General features: G+C 34.3%; 1 protein-coding gene across 3 annotated transcripts in view; it reads right to left on the bottom strand.

The window, feature by feature from the left end:
• RFX3 (regulatory factor X3) overlaps positions 1–20,916 on the bottom strand; it is a 311,489-nt gene that overhangs the window by 200,408 nt on the left and 90,165 nt on the right. The gene's annotated exons all lie outside the window — the stretch shown is intronic.

Below are 20,916 nucleotides of genomic sequence, written 5' to 3'. Positions count from 1 at the left end.
AAAATACTCTACATATAAAGCCGAATCAGGAGTGCAGCTTAATTGTATCATTTCCTTCTTTGAAATTATTTTCACACATCTGGATGACTACTTGTAACATTATCCATAGGATCTTATAGTCACACCATTTTAAACATTATGGGCATCAAAAATAACAGTTAAGCTATTTTCAGTACTTAGACATAAGCCACCTGGCCAAAATATTCAGTGTCTCAAAACAAAGCTTACTGTGAAATAGGATCAGTATCTGATTTGAGTATTCCTGGCTTGTTCTTTCCAAAGTACAGTAGAATTACTTCATAATAAGACCACTGAAGGTCAACACTAATCATGTCATATTACTTTACTTTATCTATGTTCAGAGAAATGTAAGCTCACAGACTCTAAAGCTGGACAGGCCTTCAAGGTGACCTTGAGTCATGGTTAGTGCCATGATCTATTTGAATATCCATAATGAAGCTCTACCATACCACTTTATAAGGAATGTTATGAATTATAGAATTGAGCTCTTAAGTTGACTCAACGATAATGCTATTTTTGTTTCAAGTAAATAAATAGTAATTACCTATAGAGAAGTAAAAGAAAGGCTTCAAACCATTTAATAAAGATATATTAATTCATTTTTTTTTTCTTCTTCTTGAGAGGGCTCTAAACAAAAATATCATCTTCCTAAGGTAAATATGTAAGTAAAAGGTTGTAAAAGAAAGGTGCAAAGGGTGAAGCTGGTATTTCCTGAAGCTCAGGGTTATTTCAGGACATGCAACATGGTTGCAGTAAAAGCTATCACCTGGCTTAAAATAATAGAATTCAGTCCACTTTTTAAGCATACCAATTCTGTTAGTTATTCTTAGAAAGAAAGGGAAATTTATAACTAGCTTTGAATGACCAGAAAAAACCTGCAAATTTCTTACTTTTAAAAGTTATTGATGCTGGCAATTCTACTGGTAAATTCATTTTTCTTCCAAACTGAATATTAACAAAGCTACCACCAATGTTGAAAATTTGTTTATTATTTAATGTCAGCTGAATAAAAATCGATAACTATAGAGAATAGGGTAACTTCAGAAAACAAGATTCTAATATGTTTTATATTGATTCTAAAAAATCACACTTCTTTAACTGGTTAAAGCACAGGCTTTACATATAGAAAATTTTCTCAATTTAACAGGAAAAACCCAAAAATCTCTCTCCTTGAGAAATACACAGAAATTTTTACAAAATTGTCATTTTATAGCAAGACTGAATTTTTTTTCAGTTACAACCTATTCTCCTAAGGATACTAGTCCCAGCTTTTAATCCAAATTTCCCAAACAGAAACAACGGCATCTTCCTAAGAGAATATTAAAATACTTGTTAAAGCACAAGGTAATGTATACCAAGTAGAACTCTTTCAGTGCATTCAATTTACTTAGTAAATTGTTTTGTGAAATACTATAAAACTTAATAAACAATTCATAATTTAGGTAATTTATGTTCTTTCTCAAGGATACACAATCAAATTATTTTTATATGGGAGTTTAATATTTTAGGAACATCATACTATAGCTTATGATTTGTTTAAGTTGCTAAGAAGTGAACACTTTTATTTTTAAGTGGCCCACCTTTAGTATTTAGATTATGCTCTTTTTCATGTTTCAGTTTAACTTTACAAGACAAAAAAAGAACCTCAATAAAGAAAAATATCTAAAACTACTGCAGATCCTAGACACAGTTTCTTTAAAGAATTCATCCCTGTTTATTTCTCCTTGCTCTGAAGACAAGGAACAAATGCTTCCTGAATGTGAAATTTACCCTAACAGTTCATTGCTTTAACACCTTTTGAGTAGAGGCAGTTGGAGCAAATATAAGCTAAGTTCTGCAGTGTACCAGTTCTCTTGACAATTCTTAGTAAGGTTGCAAGTGAAAAACCTTTATGCTTTTTTGAATAACATCCCAGTGTGGGAGGATGAATACTAAGTAATAAATCAGGAAAAGAAAAAAATTGTACTCTCCACCTAGATAACATGAAGAATGGTAAGGCTAGTGTTTGGTACTTGCAAATTCTCCCAATAAATCTATAAATCAAGATCCCAACAAATCAAGATTGTCTTCTTTCATCTTTACCTCCTCTGTTACATCCAATTAAAAATTTTAAAAGCTGCTATTTATTGAACACCTATCACATATCTGCTACTAAACTTAATACTTTAATTTTCACAACAACTTTGTGTGAAAATTATGTGTGTGTTGGTTGCGTACTTTATTGAAATGGGACACTGAGCTTCAGAAAGATCAAGTATTTTTCTTAAGAGCTCAGCATTGGCAAGACAAAACCAGGACACACATGAAACTACATCTGACTGTAAAGGCTATGCTCCTGCCATATTCCAGTCTGCTTAAAATACCTGTAATGTTTTCTGTATTTCCAAGCTAAAAGAAACAAAATTTGCATTTCATATTTGAAATATTCAAGTTATGAGAATGTCAATCTTGAGTAAAATCATTATCTTGCAAAATCAGTGAGAAATTAAAAACACTACAGAGTTAGTTAGCTTTCATTGTTCATACTAGTTGAAAGACCCAAAGACGTATTTGCTGCCTTACCAAAAGAGCACATTGCAGTAGATACCACTATATATATAAAGAGTTGGGATCTTGCTCTGTTGCCCAACCTGGAGTGCAGTGGTGCAATCATGACTCATTGCAGCCTCGAACCCTTGGGCTCAAGCAATCCTCTTGTATCAGTCTCTCAAAGTGCAGAGATTACAGGCATGAGCCACCACGGCTAGTCAACCAGTACCATTTTCCACCATGCCTGGCCAATGACTAGCATTTTTAATATACACAATAATAGTTCCAGATCTATTTAAGAATAAAACTAACAAGACCTACATCCACTATAAATTCAATAAAATATTCCATTACTGAAGGCAGGTCACTGTTGTTAGATGCTGGGAAAGATCCCAAGATGAGGAAAGCATTAACTTCCTTGGCTATCTCCTCTTTCTTCTCTCCTCAATAAGGACTAGTCCCCTAAGATACATCCTTTGCCTTTTCTGTTCCTCTCTGTACACACTCTCCCTGAAATATTATTTTGCAACTTCAACTTTCACTTGCGTATCATGATGACTTTCTAATCTCTTGCTCCAAATCCTTCTCATTTACCTAAATTCTAATTCTATAATATGAACTACCTCATTGCAAATGCAACACAATGAGATCCAAGATTATATTCCCTCTCACATCACATCAGTGCTGACCCCTCAATCTCTCTATCAATTCCTAGAAGACAGCAGGCAACGTTCCTGAATGTCCCCGCCACTAGCCTTCCTGAAGCTTTATTCACTACCTAGATCTCTTCAAACTCTGAACCTATTTGGTTTAATTATCATACCCGCTCATAGTAACTTCAGTTATATTAATCATTGCTTCTCTAACATGTGCACAAAATGTTCCAAGGTGTAAAGGACTGGTTAAAGTCTGTAGAGATAATTTACTGTGTAAGTAAAATAAGAGCACTTACTTGGGAGTCAGCCAATTACTTCCAGAATCTTTACATGACAAGTATATTTGAAGTCCTGCCAAGCAATTTAACTAGGTGCTTTATAAATACTATCCCATTTAGACAACCAAGATAGAAATCAAGTGTTGTATGAGCACATGGGACAAAAGCCCTATAAGGTGATTATTCTCCATATTTTAGCATGATCATTATACTGGTTAATTAACTTGTCCAAGATCACATATCTAGCAAGCAAGAGTTACTAGAGTTCAAATTCAGGTGTAACTGACTTAAAGACCAGTATTCATTATATTATGCTATGTTGGGCCTGTTTCTGTCATTTACTAAAGCCACTTTAACCTGAGCCTCAGTGTTCTCATCCAGAAAAAGAAAGGATGTTATGAGTATCCTTATTAGGGGGAAAAAAAAGGCAATAGAAGGGCATCTGAAGTGAGGAATTCTCAAAGCTCCTATATGTGTACCCAGTATGATTCCAGTATGGTCCTTTATCCCATTGTCCCAGGTGCTGTTGAGAATCACTGGCTTTTCTTACACTATACATGAAGTGACGCATTATTTGAAGGTACACTGTGATAAGTTAAAGCAGCATACATTAAACCATATAGTAACCACTGAAAGAGTAAAACATAAATAGAGCAATAAGCCAATTAACAACATAAAATGGAATCATAAAAATTATTCAATTAATCCAAGAGAAGGAAAGAAAAAAGGAAAAAAGGAACCAAAGAATAGACAGAACAAACAACAAATAAATGGCAACACAGCAGATTTAAACCCAACCATATCAATAATCACATTAAATAAAATTCAAAAACACCAATGAAGACACAGAGATTGTCAAACCATATAAAAAACAAAGACAAACTAAATGCTGTTTACAAGAAATGCACTTTAAATATGACACAGATTAAAATCAAAATTATGTAAATATATATAATGCTATATTAATGTCAAAGGAAATTTCAAAACAGGAAATATTACCAGGAATAAGAGGAGTCATTTCATAATGATAAAGGAGTCTATTCATCAAGAGAATATAACAATCCTAAATGTTTATGTACCTATTGTCAGAACTCCAATATACATAAAACAAAACCTAGCTAATCTGAAAAAGAAATAATAAAATGCAGTATTATTGATGGATACTTTATACTCTTCTTTTAATACTGGTATAACAAGTAGTAAAGATATAAAAAATTTGAACAGCATCTATCAATTTGTACAAACTGACATTTATAGAATATTCCACCCAGAAACAACAGAATTTATACCCTTCTCAAGTACATACAAAACATTTAAGAAGACAGACCATACCTGACCACAAAACAAATCTCAATGAATTTTAAAGGATTCAAATCTTACAAAGTAAGTTGTATGATCACAAAAGAATTAAGTTAAAAATCAATAACAAAAATATAAAGCAAATCAAATATTTGGAAACTGAATAATACATTTCTAACTAACCCATGGGTCAAAGAATTAAAAGAGAAAGTATTTTGAACTGAATGAAAATGAAAACATATTATCATCTGTGAGATGCAGAACCCCCTCAATAAATTTGGGTGAAGAACAAAAGAAAAAGAATTAAATGACTAAACAACAGTTTTACAAGTGAACAATTTCAGGAATTAAGATTAAAGGAAAGGGGATCATAAATTCATAAAATATTAGAACAGGAAGAATTCTAGAAATCCTTCTAAAATTTGTAAACTCACAAAATTCACATAGAAAACAGGAAGAACATATGATTTACTTAATAGGGTTTATAATAGCAAGTATTTTTTAATAAGCAGTCTTTGCCAGTAGTGACATTATATAAATATCTGAGTTCTTTAAATGACTATTTTCACCTAATAAAAGCAGATATAGATTCTACAAAATAGATGTGCATATTTGTTGGCCTTAATCTGAGTAATGTGAGCATTTTGTGCTTTATCTGTAAGTTTTCTATATTTCACAAAACACAATGAATAAGAATGCTGAATTCTCTATCCACATTGCCTAAATTCATACTGTAGCTTTACCACAGTTGAGTAGCCATGATATTGGTCAAGTTACTTAAGTAGTAATGCCTTAGTATTCTCAACTGTAAAATAAGAATAAACTATAAAATGAGTATAAATAGTTCTTACCTCCTTACAGTGATAATAAAGATTCAACAAGTTACTGCCTTCTGTGGGCTTACAACAGTGCCTGGTGCATGGTAAGAGCTCAATAAATGTTAACCATTATTACATAGCATAGCATTGATTTATAAATACTTGAAGCTTTTTTTTTTTTTTCCAGAGACGGAGTCTTGCTCTGTCACCCAGGCTGAAATACAGTGGCACGATTTCGGCTCACTGCAACCTCCGTCTCCTGGGTTCAAGCAATTCTCCTACCTCAGCCTCCCAAGTAGCTAGGATTACAGGCCCCTGCCACCATGCCCAGCTAATTTTCGCATTTTTAGTAGAGACGGGGTGTCACCCAGTTGGCCAGGCTGGTCTCAAACTCCTGACTTCAGGCGATCCGTCTGCCTTGGCCTCCCAAAGTACTGAGATTACAGGCATGAGTCACCGTGCCCAGCCAAATACTTGAAGCTTATTAATCAAAACACTGATTTGAATTTTTTAAATTAGGTAACATCAATTAAAATAGGACATCATCATAGAAAAATAAGTTGCTTAGAATTCATATTTTTAATAAGACAAGTTATTCAAGTTATTTGAATGCCAATGTTAAAACAAAGCTGGAACAATCTCTTTTCAAAGCAAGAGAGATGATCCAATGGGAAATTATGTATTACATGGAGTATTTTTGGATTAACCAATACATTTAATAATATCACATGAGATGATACAAAAGTTACCTATTAATGTTGTCCTGCTGCCTTCAACTATTTCTTATTATATGCTCCATTCAACCAGAATTTATAGATTTGAATACTTTAATTTTGAAGGTTAAAACATTTATTTATGAATTTGTTTTAAATGGCTAAAAGGCAACATTCAGCCTTTTAGCACTGGAACAATTTCCATTTGGTTAAAATAAATAAATAAATAAATAAATGTGGAACACATTTCACATTTTTTTATTTTGTGCAACTTCGATGCTTTCAACGCTGCATACATTACTAAAAGCATAAATAGATGCTGTACTATCAAATTGTAAAGAATACCAAATTGATATAATTATACTTTATAATTTCTTCCAAGTATCAAAAGGACAAGTTTTTGTTTTTTCTTTAATTAAAATAATCTCATGGGTCTCTTATATGTTTGAGAGAATAAGATAAAACAAGTATATTTTTTACTAAATATCTTAAAAATATCATATTTTAATAAAAACTGCTATTTGTAATCAATGCTGTGTTTTTTGACACTGAGGCAAACCCTTCTTACCTGGGCCAAATGAGCATGCACCTGAATCAATATGGTAATAAAATACCAAATAAGTCTGTAAAGTATCAACTTATCCTGTTGTACTCTTTTGATAACTAAGTGCATTATTAAATTTACTGTACCTTTAACAACCTGCAGTTGCCCCTTGGTATCTGCAGGGTATTGCTTCCAGGACCCCCTAAGGATAAAAGGATCCATGGATGCTCTAGTCCCTTATATAAAATTCTGTAGTGTAAATTCTATGTAATAGTTGTTATACTGTATCTTTCATTTTTTTATTAATTATGTTGGTACATATGTATGGGGTACATAGGAAATTTTGTTATACGTAGAATATTTAATACTTTTTAAATTGTTTTTATACTCAAATATTTTCAATCCATAATTGGTTGAATCTGCAGATGCAGAACTTGCTCACAGAGGGCAAACTGTAAAATGTCAACTACAACCTCTGCATTTGTAAAATCAATCACCTTTTTCTTCTCCTCCTACCACACTCAAAATTATAAGGAAGTTTGTCATCATGGTACACGAAGGCAGTGAGGAAGACTAGGTAAATGCGGCAGAAACGGGGCCCACAGCACCACTTGTTCCTCAGAACCACCTCCCAGCCACCATCCATCCTTCAGTTAGCCAGCAGTAGATTAAAGCTCTCACCATGTGTGCTGCCTTCTTCCAGATTTTTGCAATGAAGCACAATAATCAGCAGCTTTCACCACTTGGGAGAATGATCAAGGCCAGGAAAACACTCATACACAGGTTGAATACTAACAGGACATTCTATGGTTCATGAAACCAAATGCCTCTACACAGAGGACAGCTGAAATGTGAACACAGAAGCCCAGAGCAACATAAGAAAGCTATCGTAGTTGCGAAGACCAACTGTGGTCATAAATATCATCACCATCAGATACTTAGCTACAGCTTTACTATTTACAAAACATTTTTACATACATTATTTTACTTGAACCCCGCAACAGCCCTTTTAAGAGGCAGTATAGATATTTTTATTAATACCTGTATTTTGCAGGTGAAGAAACTGAAAAAGGTTAAGAGACTTGTCTAAGGTCATTTTAAGTGAGCAGTAACTTGACTTCTATCTTCCCCCAAACTAACTATAGATTTCAGAGTCTTTCAGCTGCAACACCATATCCCACATAGATAAAAGAGGAGTAAATTTTAAGAGGCAGGTTCCATAGCAAAGTCAGTAATTATTTCTATAAACCCCTGTATTCTTCCATAACTGCCTTTATTCATCAGTACTATTATTTCCTTTACTTCCTTACCTCCATTCATTCCTGGTTCTTTTCTTCAGATAATCCAAGATGTCAGAAACCATTTTGTCCATTTAAATCCCTTAGATCCTGATCTGCACAACCAAAGACATCCTTGGGTCAAATCTGAAACCAGTAAATATGGATCTTTCCCATCTGTAAAGTTCTGTGGCTACTACAGAAACTAGCCTAAGGAATAATGAAATCTGTGGACTCTCAGAGATAAATATTTCTACTATGTGCCAAAAAAAAAAAAACAAAAAACAAAACAAAACAAAACAAAAAAAACAACCAAGAAAGCAATAAATAATCAACACAGTATCTCCTGAGGCTCTGGACTGACTATTCGCTACAGGATGGCCACATTCAGTGACTGAGCCAGAACCAACATTGAGAATAACTATTAAGCCACAATCAACAGCAAAATAAGACATTAATGAACCTCTAAAGAACTACCCAGATCATCATGTTAAAGGTTTACAGTATGTTCTGAACTCAAAGCTTACAAAGTCTTGAGGAGCTAGTCAAAACCAAGTAGAGAAAGCTAACAAAAACAATGGAGAAGAAACCCCTATTGATTAAATGCAACTGTTAGGCAGCATTACTTATAAAGAGTGAATATCCTCCTTTCATCTAAAATTTAAAGTAAAATAAACTTTATTATAGAAAAAAGGAACATTTAAATTACCAAACATCCAATTCCATAGAAATAACCATGGTTAACACCTTCTAGTCTATTTTGTAAAAATATACGACAGAAGGTGCGCGCATTTTTAAAGTAAATACTTTAGTCCTTATTGTTGTACAGAATAGCAGAAGATTAAAACTCTCAGCATTTCAAGTCCTTGACCTATATGAATTCATTTGCTCATCCCATTAACCTAATGACACCGGTAGTATTACTCTGTTTACAGATGGACAAATCAAAGCACGGAGCTGGTTTACTGTCTTTGTAGGTAGAGTTGCTGTGTGACACAGATCACATATGGAAAGTAAACCCTCATAGACTAATGCTGGCTTCCTCTCACATCACCTCTAATATATTTTCTTATCCTCTGCCCCTCTGGTCTTCCATTCCTAATGCAATGGCACCTAAGAGAGCCTATCACAAAATTATTCTAGCAGGCAATTTTATTCCAACAACAGTATGTACGGTTCTGCTGACAGGAACTGATAGGAACTCTGAAGCCAGAGACTGTGCTCTTCTATATTCTCCTGGGGATCATGATAGTGTTGTAAGTGACTTTTCTTAAAAAATATAAATAAATAAAAGCTAAGGAGGCATTTGGATAAGGAGACCTGATTTCTTCTTCAGAGTAGAAAAGATACCTAAAGGAAGGCAGAAGAAGCCCTAAAAATGACTAGTATGACAAGAGGCTGAAGAACAAAACTCAACCCATGGGGTTTACCTCAGGTGAAAACTCTAAATCTTCCTGGCACATATATACAATGAACATTATCCCACTCACCCAAAATGAAAAGTAGTCTTGTTTCAGCTCGGCAGGGCTGACTCCAGAGTCAACAATGGCTTTTTTCTACATTCCCAAACTGATCCTGAAACAAACTTGGGCTTTGTGTTGCTGTTGTTGGTAATGGTGGTGGTAATGGTGGAAGTTCACGTGTGTGTGTATTTTAAAAGAGAAGAGATGACCTAAAGTTAAACACAGAAACACTGTGGCTGTTCCACCCTGGCATGGGGTAGATCTGCCCAACCTTACAAGATTATTTTGAATTACTAGACAAAGCAAAGGAGAAACCCTTCTGCCTTATTAGAAGAAACTCTTTTCTACCTTTGATGCTACTGGGAATCAAAGATCTTTTAAGTGATTTACAGATCAAATTCAACAACTTGAATCATTCATTATGCCAGTTAAGAAGACTTCAAAATAAGTCAGATTTATTATTTTACAGTTTTGTCCAATTTAGCTACTGGCATGAATGGTAAATAATATACATTATGAAGTAAAAATATGGTATTCAAAAAATGGGCACTGACTGAACATCTGCACTATGTAAGATATCTGCTATATATAAGACACTGGGGTTCAGGAGGTTTTATAAAAATAAATGGATTCAAAAAGAGAAATGTATTTCAGAAATGTGATTTCTATATGATTACAGTAGGATTGCCTATCTGGATTATGACAATGGAGCTATATTTTTAAAAATAATAAAAAACCTCTATAAAAATAGTACTTTTGTCAAGAAAATAAAGATCTATGTGAAAACTGACAACCTTGGGAAGATAAAAGACAAAAAAATAAGTTATTTCCTTATTGTTGAACTATCCTACAGTTTAGTCAGACCAAATACAGACTCCTGATGACTACAGGCTTCTTCCTTAATATTAATTTAACACTATCCAAACATATGGTGAGAATTCTATTCAACTTTAAAACAATGAGTAGATACAGAACAACTGGAGCTCTCTGTTAAGGAAGGAAATGTTTTCAAATGGTACAACCACTTCAGAAAGCACTTTGAAAGTTGCTTCTGAAGTCAAACATATAGTAACCATATGACCCAATGTTCCACTCCTAAGTATTGATCTAACAAAAATGAAAACATTTGTCTAAACAAAGACTTACAAAGATTCATAGAAACTATGTTCATAATAGCTAAAACTGAAAACCAAATATACCTCAAGAGGTGAACGGACAAACTGTAGTATATTCATAAAATGCACTACTACTCTGGAATAAAAAGAACTATTCATATGCTATTCATACACATAGCACATGAGTGAGTCTCAACATTAGGCTAAGCAAAAGAAGCCAGACACAAGTGTGCATAATGCATTTGTTAATCCATTTATATGAAATTCTAGAAAACAGAAATCTCACCTAGAGAGACAGAAAGTAGATCAGTGTTTGCCTGGGGCTGGGGATGGGTACAAGGGAGCTTTGGGGAGTATAAAAATGTTCTACAACTTGATTATGGTGGTGGTTACATGGATATAAATTTTAAAAACTCAACTGAACATTTTTTAAAAGGGTATATTTCATTTTATGTATTATATATTTTCATATATTATATATTTTGAGGTAATTTTTAAAAAGAACAAAATCTTAGAATACATTTAAAACAAGGAAAAAATATCCACACTATACTTATTGTACTGTTCAGATCATATTAAGGGAAAGAAAATTAACAGGAGGGTAAGCTGAATGGTGAGTATAGCTAGTAATACAGATACAGGTGGAACTAGGATCTATCTGATTGAATCAGAATAAATATCAGGACTTCTGTTAGAAATACTGAAAACAAATACTCTTTTTCCCAGTAGAGGTAAATATAGAACTAGTAAGTCTTAGAACCTATCAAAAGCCATAGCAGAACCATTTTATCAGAGCCATATCAGCCTATCAGTAGTAAAACGACTACTAAATGGCATACCAAGTAAATATGGAAATAATAAGCCTTAGGAGCTCCTAAAAGCCATATCAAGAGCATCACAATAAAGCAAACACCAGGAATCCAGAAGAAGGAAATGGATGTCACTAAGCTGGTGGAACACTGCTGAAATAGCCCTATCTTTGGACTTTTGAGTTAATTAGCTAATGTATTTCATTTGTGGCTTAAATCTACTGGAGTCATTTTTTAGGCTTTTTTACTTTTTTTTAATTATTATTTGCAACAAAAGTAAAGTAATGCAAAGGAAAATAGACTGGAATGAATAAGATGCCAGTAAGACTTTAAAACTGGTTTCAAAATTTATAGCTAAATCTGTAAAGTAATTCTGCTGTTGGATAATATAAGTTCCCATTCATTGAGCATCTTTTATTTGTCCTATGTGGATATTTCTCATAAGCACTTATTTTAAAACTTGTAAATATTTTTAGATTCATTTCAACTACCTGCTCCACATCAGCCCCAGACTTAATGGGTCTGGGCTATAATTCTTGAATTGGTGGAGCAAAAACAGGGATATGTTATCTCTAATCTCAATCTACCACAATCGAACAGAAGTTGGGTCGAGGTTCTGGATTTCAGGCGGTTAGCTCCAAAATGGTAAGGAAAATGTAGGTGCCCTCTTTTCTATGAAGTTTCTCACAATTTTTCTTGGACTTTTTTCCAGGTCCCAAATAAATCACAGCCCTGAGGATACAAACACAAAACTTCTAAAAAAGAGATTTACAAAGTTGCCAGATGATAAAACTGCTAAAAGAAAAGGTTTTATTAAATGCAAAGACTCCCAGAATTAATGTGATTCATGATTTTAAATATTTCAGTTAAAAACTATAGAGAAAAAATCATAATTAAATACTGGTAAGGAAAGACTTAACTGGTCTCACTAACCACTTTGGAATTTTGAGAACCATTGCAGATTCCAGTTTATATTCCTCTGATAAAAAAATCTCTGAATAAAGAAGAAATAGGAGGCTGTCCCTGGTGAACTTCAGGTACAAAATCACTTGAACTTCATTTTGTCCAAATATCACTTCAACGAGAAAAAAAATTAAATACCCAGAGATGTCTGTGGAAAATCTTCAGCAGGACAATATCTTCCCAAATGTGTGGGAGGAAGAAAGATAAATAGCAACAGTAGAGTCACTCTAATTCCATAATTAACTCTCTTAATAATTAATAAAGAAATTATGTATTCAGTTTTTGTAATACAGAAATTGCAAATATAAGCTACGTTCATGCTCTGTAATTCCATAATTTCTCATCTATAATTGGTATATCTCTAAAATTACACATATATAATACATACAGATTGAATTCACATCCTGAGATTTTCTCACAAAAAGAATAATACTAGTCTCAACTTAAGATAAAAACTTCAGGTGGAGATGAGAGTTTAGGGCTTGTTTTAGAGAGTAATATGCCTTAATAAGAAATGATTTTTTGTTGGCCAGGCACAGTGGCTCATACCTGTAATCCCAGCACTTTAGGAAACCAAGGCAGGTAGATCACTTCAGCTCAGGAGTTCAAGACCAGCCTGGGCAACATGGCAAAACCCTGTCTCTACAAAAAAATTAAAAATTTTAAAAATTAGCCAGGCATGGTGGCCCACATCTGTGGTCCCAGCTACTTGCAAGGCTAAAGTGGGAAGATTGCTTAAGTCCAGGAGGCGGAGGTTGAGTGAGCCAAGATCACACACCACTGCCCACCAGCCTGGCAATACAATGAGACCCTGTCTCAAAAAGAAAAGAAAATTTGTTTTTGTTTAATGATTCCCTACTACGTGGCAAAAACAAACAAACTAGAAATGTGGTAGGGTAAAAGGGTCAAAGGCCTTGTGATCACAGGCAAATTTTATATATCTGTATGGTTATGAATTTCTCCAGTGAGCCTGCATTATTTTATGATTTGAAAAACATTGTTTTTAGTTTTAAATAGACCCACACATTCAGCAAAACCTTATGATTCAACATTTTAAAATGTATAAAATAGCCCTGCCTTCCCTGTGCCATATCCTTCCCCATGTGAAAAAAGTTAGTGGCTTCTTCCTGAATAGTGTGGAACATATAGAACCCACTGAAATAACAATTAGGTATTTCAGCAGTTTAATGTGGCACATTATAGTATATTCATACTGCTTGGGGTTTGCTGAACTTATTGGATGTATAAGTCAATGTATTCTTAATCAAAAATGGAAAATTTTCAACAATTATTTCTTAAATACTTTTCATGCCCCATTTTCATGCTCTTCACCTCTGTAACTACAATTATACATATACTAGATCATAAGATATTGTACCTTAGGTCCCTGAATCTCTGTTCATTTTTCTTTAATTTTTTTCTAAGTTAATCAGATTGAATAAATTTCACTGATATGCATCAAGTTGAATGCTATTTCTTAACAGCACGTTGGAGATGGTAAAGTCAATAAATTTTTGATTACAGTTATTGTTCTTTTCAGTTCTTGAATTTTCACTTAGCTTTTCATACACAGTAGAATTTATTAAAAACAAAAACAAAAACAAAAAAACCCCACCATTCAATTATTTTGGAATAATCATCTTTTTTAAATATACAGAACTGGATTTACTTGTATTTTATTTACAACTTTAATACCATGTTTATGAACAATGTTTCTGTTTTTGCTTTTAAGCACAAAAGACAGTTTATTGGCTCATTTAACTGAAAAAGCCAGTCATAATTCCATCGATGCTTATAAATGAGTGATTGTTGAAGTTTTTGTTTAACTGACATATTCATGAGGTACACAGTGATGTTTTCATACATACAATGTATCAGGTCAGCATAATTAGTATATCCATCATCTCAAATACCTATCTTTTTTTTTTTTGTATTACAAACATTCAATACCCTTCTTCTGGCTATCTGAAACTATAAATAATTGATAACTATAGTCATCTTACAGTGGTATAGAACAAGGTTCGCAATCTCTCAACTGTCTGTGAAACCTACCCAGGTACCGGTCCATGTACTGTTAGGAACCAGACCACACAGTAGGAGGTGAGTAGCAGGAGAGCCAGTGAAGCTTCATCTGTATTTACAGTCACTCCCCATTGCTCACATTACCGCCTGAGCTCTGCCTCCTGTCAGAGTAGTGGCAGCATTCGATTCCCATAGGAGTGCAAACCCTGTTGTGAACTGCTCATGCGAGGGATCTAGGTTGCATGTCCTTATGAGAATCAAATGCCTAATCTGTCACTGTCTCCTGTCACCCCCAGATGGTACTGTCTACCTGGAGGGAAACAAACTCAGGGCTCCCACTGATTCTACATTATGATGAGTAGATAATTATTTCCTTATATATTACAATGTAATAATCATAGAAATAAAGCACACCATAAACGTAATGTATTTGAATCATTCCTCCACCCCCTAGTCCATGTTAAAACTGTCTTCTACAAAACTGGTCCCTGGTGCCAAAAAGGTTGGGGGCCACTGGTATAGAACACTAGTAGTTTCCATTTCTCTGCCAAGATTTCTAACCCATTTACTCATTAAGATCACTATTTGTTTGTTTAAGTCTTTTTGCTGGTATGCATACATGAGCCTTTGTCAGCTAAACGCAACAACTAGGCCATCTCAAGGTCTACTGCTAGTAACTTTATTTTCTTTTGACTATTGGTCACATTTTTCCCTTTTCTTTTGCATGTGTAGTAACTTATTATATACTATACTATATAATCTATAATACAATATATAAATAAAATTATATATAATATATATATAATATTATATATAATAATATATATAATAATAAAATGCAGAGAACCTGGATTCTGCTATGATCCTCTGAAGAATGATAATCTTTGTTCTCAGGCAGTATAATTACTGGCTAAACACTCTGAATTTGTTTATGTTTTGTTAGTATTAATTTGAGAAAATCCCAAGGTGTTTCTCAAGCTCCTCTCTTTTGGCAGAATTAAACGTCTATATGTCTTCCTGGTAGATTATGTTGAGATCTAGTTTTAAACATATGAGGTGAGACATGTTAGGTTGGACATTCTTACTCTAGGATGTGGTCCTTACTAAGTTACGGCCTTTTTTTTTTTTTTCCTCAGCTGGATGCCTATGATGTGTTCTTGGGACACAGCTCCAATATCTACCTACAATCTCAGATCCATAGTAGGAAATCTCTAGTAAGCCCACAGTTTGATTTGCCATATGTACACTTCATCACTCAGTCAAGGACTTGAAGTGAACCCATATTCAGAATTCTGGATCCCCATTTCTGTGCAGCCTTCACCCTTCTGGTGCCCCACTCCAGATTCCAGCTGCTTTAACAGCCCTAAATTCTGGTCTCTGCCTTCTCAGCTCAGAGATGCCACTGTTTCTGCTTGGGATCCAAGTCCTTGTTACACAGTCAGGAAAATGTCCCTACACAGAGACGCAGAGAAAATGTGGGGCTCTTTTTATGTATCTGCCTTCTGTCAACAATCACAGTCTTGCACTATTGTCCAACACGTGAAAAGTTGCCTCATATATTTTGTTCAGTTTTATCACAGTTTATGGCAGAAGAATCAATCCAGCATCAAGGTATTACATCAAGGCATTACATCAAGGGAAGTTGCAGAATCAAGATATTACATCAAGGCAAGTAGCAGAAGCTCTTGCACACATTCCTTTAAACTGTTGTTATTCTCTCTCTTTCAATTTCTATTTCTCCTCTTTTCTCCCTATCCCCAACTTGTATAATTTATGAGCTTGAGTTGAATGAATAGGTAGTGCTAAATAATTTTGATAGAATATCTCAGAACTTTAAGATCTTGTAATGATGATGGAACACTTTGAAAGTATTACAATCAAGTTTTGTAGAGTTTCTGAAGTTAAGCAAAAATGTTTAAAATTTATTTTAAAAAGTCTTTCCTCCCACACTTTTCCTTTTTCATGAACAAGCGAATATCAGCAATACTCTGCTACCATGTTGTCCTTCATAAACCTTCCTTTGCTTATTTTTATTCAAGTCAAAATAAAAAGAATAGAAAATTCAGAAAATCTCAAGTGATCCAAATTCTCATTTCCCTATTTGTGAAGTTAGTCTGATCTCACTGCCACACAACCAATAGAACATAAAGGTCTTTCTAGCCATATTTAAAGACTGTGGAAACCTATCTGTCCCCAGACAAACTACAAGAGATTTAAATGACAAAGTAAACAAAAGAAAGTTTAAAAAATTTTTAAAACATTTACATGAAATGAATAGCTCCACAAATAAAGCATATTTTTGCCAAGCATGAGTTTCTCAATTGTTCTAGATACTAGATATGCTCATTCAAACAAATGCTTAGAAATAGACAGGGTTAGCTTACCCATTAGGCATAGTGCCAAGGGCCCATAATACTCTCAAGGGCCCACGAAAAATGTTTTCATTTCTTTTAAACATTTCTTTTTAATTTTTAGTTATTCTTATGATTAAAAATTTAGGTCAAAGAAAATGTTTACCATATAATCTTAATATATGCCAATACTGTCGTAAAATATAATTGTGTGTTTGTGTCTGTGGAGATAGATATAAACTGACAACTATTTTCGGATTTTCTAGAAACCTCAGTTTCTCATAAAACCCGAACACTGTCTGATTGTAGGGTGTGAAGCCCCAGGTATTTTTCCACTGGACTAGATAAGGCATTTTTCCCTCTACGTTCCTTGAGGTGCTAATCTCATCCTAACCCATTCCCCTCTTACATTCTGGCTTGCCTGAACTACACTGACTTGCAAAGTAGTTGGGCAGGCCGATAATTAGAAGATATTGGCTAGATGGTACTCTGGGTAGCTACATATCTCCATGCCCTCTTTTAATTTACTATATAACAGATATATCTTAGCAGCTGCTATACATCTGCTTTACATTTGCTTTAAACAATAGAAAGATGGACTTGATATCTCCCTATTTCAAAGCCCTCAATCTCTTTGAAGCAGCCCACAACGTAACAGGTTTCTGTCTAAGCACTGGCTTCCAACCCACAGCCCATTTGCAGAGCCAGGATAATAATCACATTGACAACTCTTAAAGTCTCAAACCTTAGTTGACTTAGGTTACCAGGTTCACTGAGGTTCCCAAGTTTTCTTAAATACTTATCAGTCATAGCTGTTCAAGCAAGTGATTTCTATATTCAAATTACTAGTTTCATAACAGAAGTACTCTTTGTATTCAGAGTGACCAACATAATTTTCAACAAGAGAAAAGGATATGTAAGAAAATAAAATGCTGTTTTCAAAGGCATTCAAAAGAAATCTTACATGTAAATCTAATATGCAGGATAATTAATAGCAGAGTGTTCTGGGTTAAAGCTTGGAATGAAAGATGGATAGCATGCTAGGCTCTAACCATCAATCTCCTTAAATCTCTTTGATTCAGTGAATTTTAATCAGCTTAATCAGAAGGCATAGATCCCAGTTAGTTCCAGCTCTACTACTGTTGTACTCACTGGCAAAACACTTTTGCTTTAATTTTAGTATCAGTTTCCTCAGAAGTAAGACAGACATATAAACATAAGTCTTAGCAATCTTCAAAATACCATTACCATCAAATGAACATCTGTGCCTCAAAGGCATTTGGTAAAAATTTTTTAGATAAATAAATTTATACTATTGTTGTTCTTTTATTTCATCACAATGACACCAATATTTTAAATTTCCTAGGTCTTTTCTCCACTTGCCATAATGGTATCCATCACAAAATCTGATTCACTCTTTTGAATTTTTAAATGTTTTATATATCAGACTTCAATGTAACGCTGACCCTTGAAGAACACAGCTTTAAACTGTGAAGGTCCACTTATATGTGGATTTTTTCCAAAAAATATATTGGAACATTTTTTAAAGATGAATAACAATTTGAAAAAAAAATCACATAAAGAATGAGTACCCCAGAAATATCAAAAAATTAATTTGAAAGTATGTCATGAATGCATAAAATATATGCAGGTACTAGTCTATTTTATCATTTACTTCCATAAAATATATATAAATCTATGATAAAAAGTTAAAATGTATCAAAACTTATGAACTTAGAATGCACATGGTACCATTTGCAGTCGAGAAGTGCAAACAAATGTAAAGATGCAGTATTAAATAATAGCTGCATAAAATTAACTGTAATACCTACCGTACAACTATAATAATTTTGTAGCCACCTTGTGTTGCTATTGTGGGTGAGCTCAAGTGCTGGGAGTATCACCCTATGATGCTAATCATCTCTGAGTGAGCAGTTCATCTCACTATGACACGGATGCTTCTATGACATGGGCGTTAAAACACAGTGGAAGAAGGGTTGGTACTGTAAAGAAACATTTTTAGAGAAACGAAAAAGCAAAAAAGTCAGATACAAATTACAACGTACAGTTGTCCCTTAGTATACATGGGGGATTGGTTCTAGGTTAGCGTGTAAGCTTACCAAATCCACGTATACCTAAATCAATATATACAAAATCTCTGAATACTCAAGTCCTGCAGTCAGCCCTGCAGAACCCAAGTATACAAAAAGGCAGCCCTCCATACATGTGGGTTTTGCATCCCAAATACTGTACTTTTTATCCGCATGTGGTTGAAAAAAATCCAAATATAAGTGAATCCCTGTAGCTCAAGCCCATGTCGTTCAAGAGTCAACTGTATTTCCGTCAAGTCACACAAAGTGTGCCTACCTCTGCTTCTACCTCCTCCACCTCTTCCACTTCCCCAAGACAGCATGACCAACCCCTACTCTTCCTCCTTCTCATCCTACTCAATGTTAAGATAACCAGGATGAAGACTTTTATGATTCTCTACTTCCACTGAATGAATAGTAAATATATTTTTTCTTCTTATGATTTTCTTAGTAGCATTTTCTTTTCTCTAGCTTACTGTAAGAATACAGTACATAATACAGATACATAGAAAATACGTGTTAATCAACTGTTTATGTTATTGGTAAGCCTATTAATAGTTACGTTCTGAGAGAGTCAAAAGTTATAGCTGGCTTCTGTTTGGATGGGGGTGTTGCCACCCCAAACCTCTACATTGTTCAAGGGTCAACTGTATTTCATTTGTATTGTAGATTACAGGCTAAAAATGTGTTAAACCAATGCTTTTCAGAACCTTTCAAACACTGCCTGTTCCACAAAGCTTTTCACAATCAAATAAGTAAAAATATCTATCATGCTATTTGTTTATGGACTAGAACAAAGGGTGAGACACTTACTCTGTAAAGGGCCAAGTAGTAAATATTTTAGGCTTTGTGGGCTAGAGCCGCTGTCACAACTACTCAAATGCCCCATTGCCTGTGAAAGCAGTCACAGATAACATGTAAAGAAATGGGCATGGCTGTCCCAATAAAACATTATTTACAAAAATAGGCAGCCAGATGGATTTGGCACCAAGGCCATAGTCTGCCAAACCCTGCTCTAAAACAGTGTTTCTCAAGCTATACTGTTCATACTAATCATGTGAAATCTCAGTGGAGATTCTGATTCCGTACATCTGGGTGGGGCCTGAGATTCTGCATTTCTAACCATCTCATAGTTGACTGATGATGATACTATTCAAAGAATCATATTTCTGAGTAGCAAGGCTCTGATAAGCCCCATGAGAAGAGAGGTCCTACATAATTAGTAATTATTTACTATCTGGCCTGAGTGCCTAGAACAGTGTCTGACATGTAATAAAGCCACTCAATAAATATTTAAGAAATGAACAAATACACTTCTAATAGAATATCATGCTCTGCCTTATATCATTATTAAGTGTGTCATCCTTAATGAGGCTCATCCTTATGTTCACCTTATTAGCATGTAAGCTTACCAAATCTAGCAATCTCTGTAACACGGCAGATTTTCTAATAAATGCTAATTGATTAAATCAGAGCTTTGGTCTATGTACACACTACAAAAAGCAGTTGTTGGCAAATTCATCCCAAATTCTTCTACTGTGTTCCTCCACAATGATCATCTTGTATTTCCTTAAGCTTTCTACAGCCCTTGTACTTCAAGGTCGTTGTACATTCCACTTTCCTTGACAGGAACATCCTTCCCTAATCTTTCAAGTCTAAAGATAAATTTCACCTCTTTAGAAAGCAGTGCAGTAAGTGTCCTTACCTTCTCCCCACCCTCCTTCTGCACTCCAAATATAGTTCTCTAGCTCAGCCATGGGTGTCTTCTTTAAAGCACTTACCACATTTCACAATTACAGTCATGCATTGCTTAACAACAGGGATATGTTTTAAGAAGTGCATCATTGGCAATTTCATCATGTTGTAAACATCATGGAGTGTTCTTACACAAACCTGGATGGTACAGCCTACTATACACCTAGGATACATGATATAGCCTATTGCTCCTAGGCTACAAACCTATTCAGC

The sequence above is a fragment of the Theropithecus gelada genome, chromosome 15, assembly GCF_003255815.1.
Source record: "Theropithecus gelada isolate Dixy chromosome 15, Tgel_1.0, whole genome shotgun sequence".
Classification (NCBI taxonomy): domain Eukaryota; kingdom Metazoa; phylum Chordata; class Mammalia; order Primates; family Cercopithecidae; genus Theropithecus; species Theropithecus gelada.
Note: the sequence above shows the minus strand (reverse complement) of the source record. Positions and strands in the feature narration are given on the sequence as shown.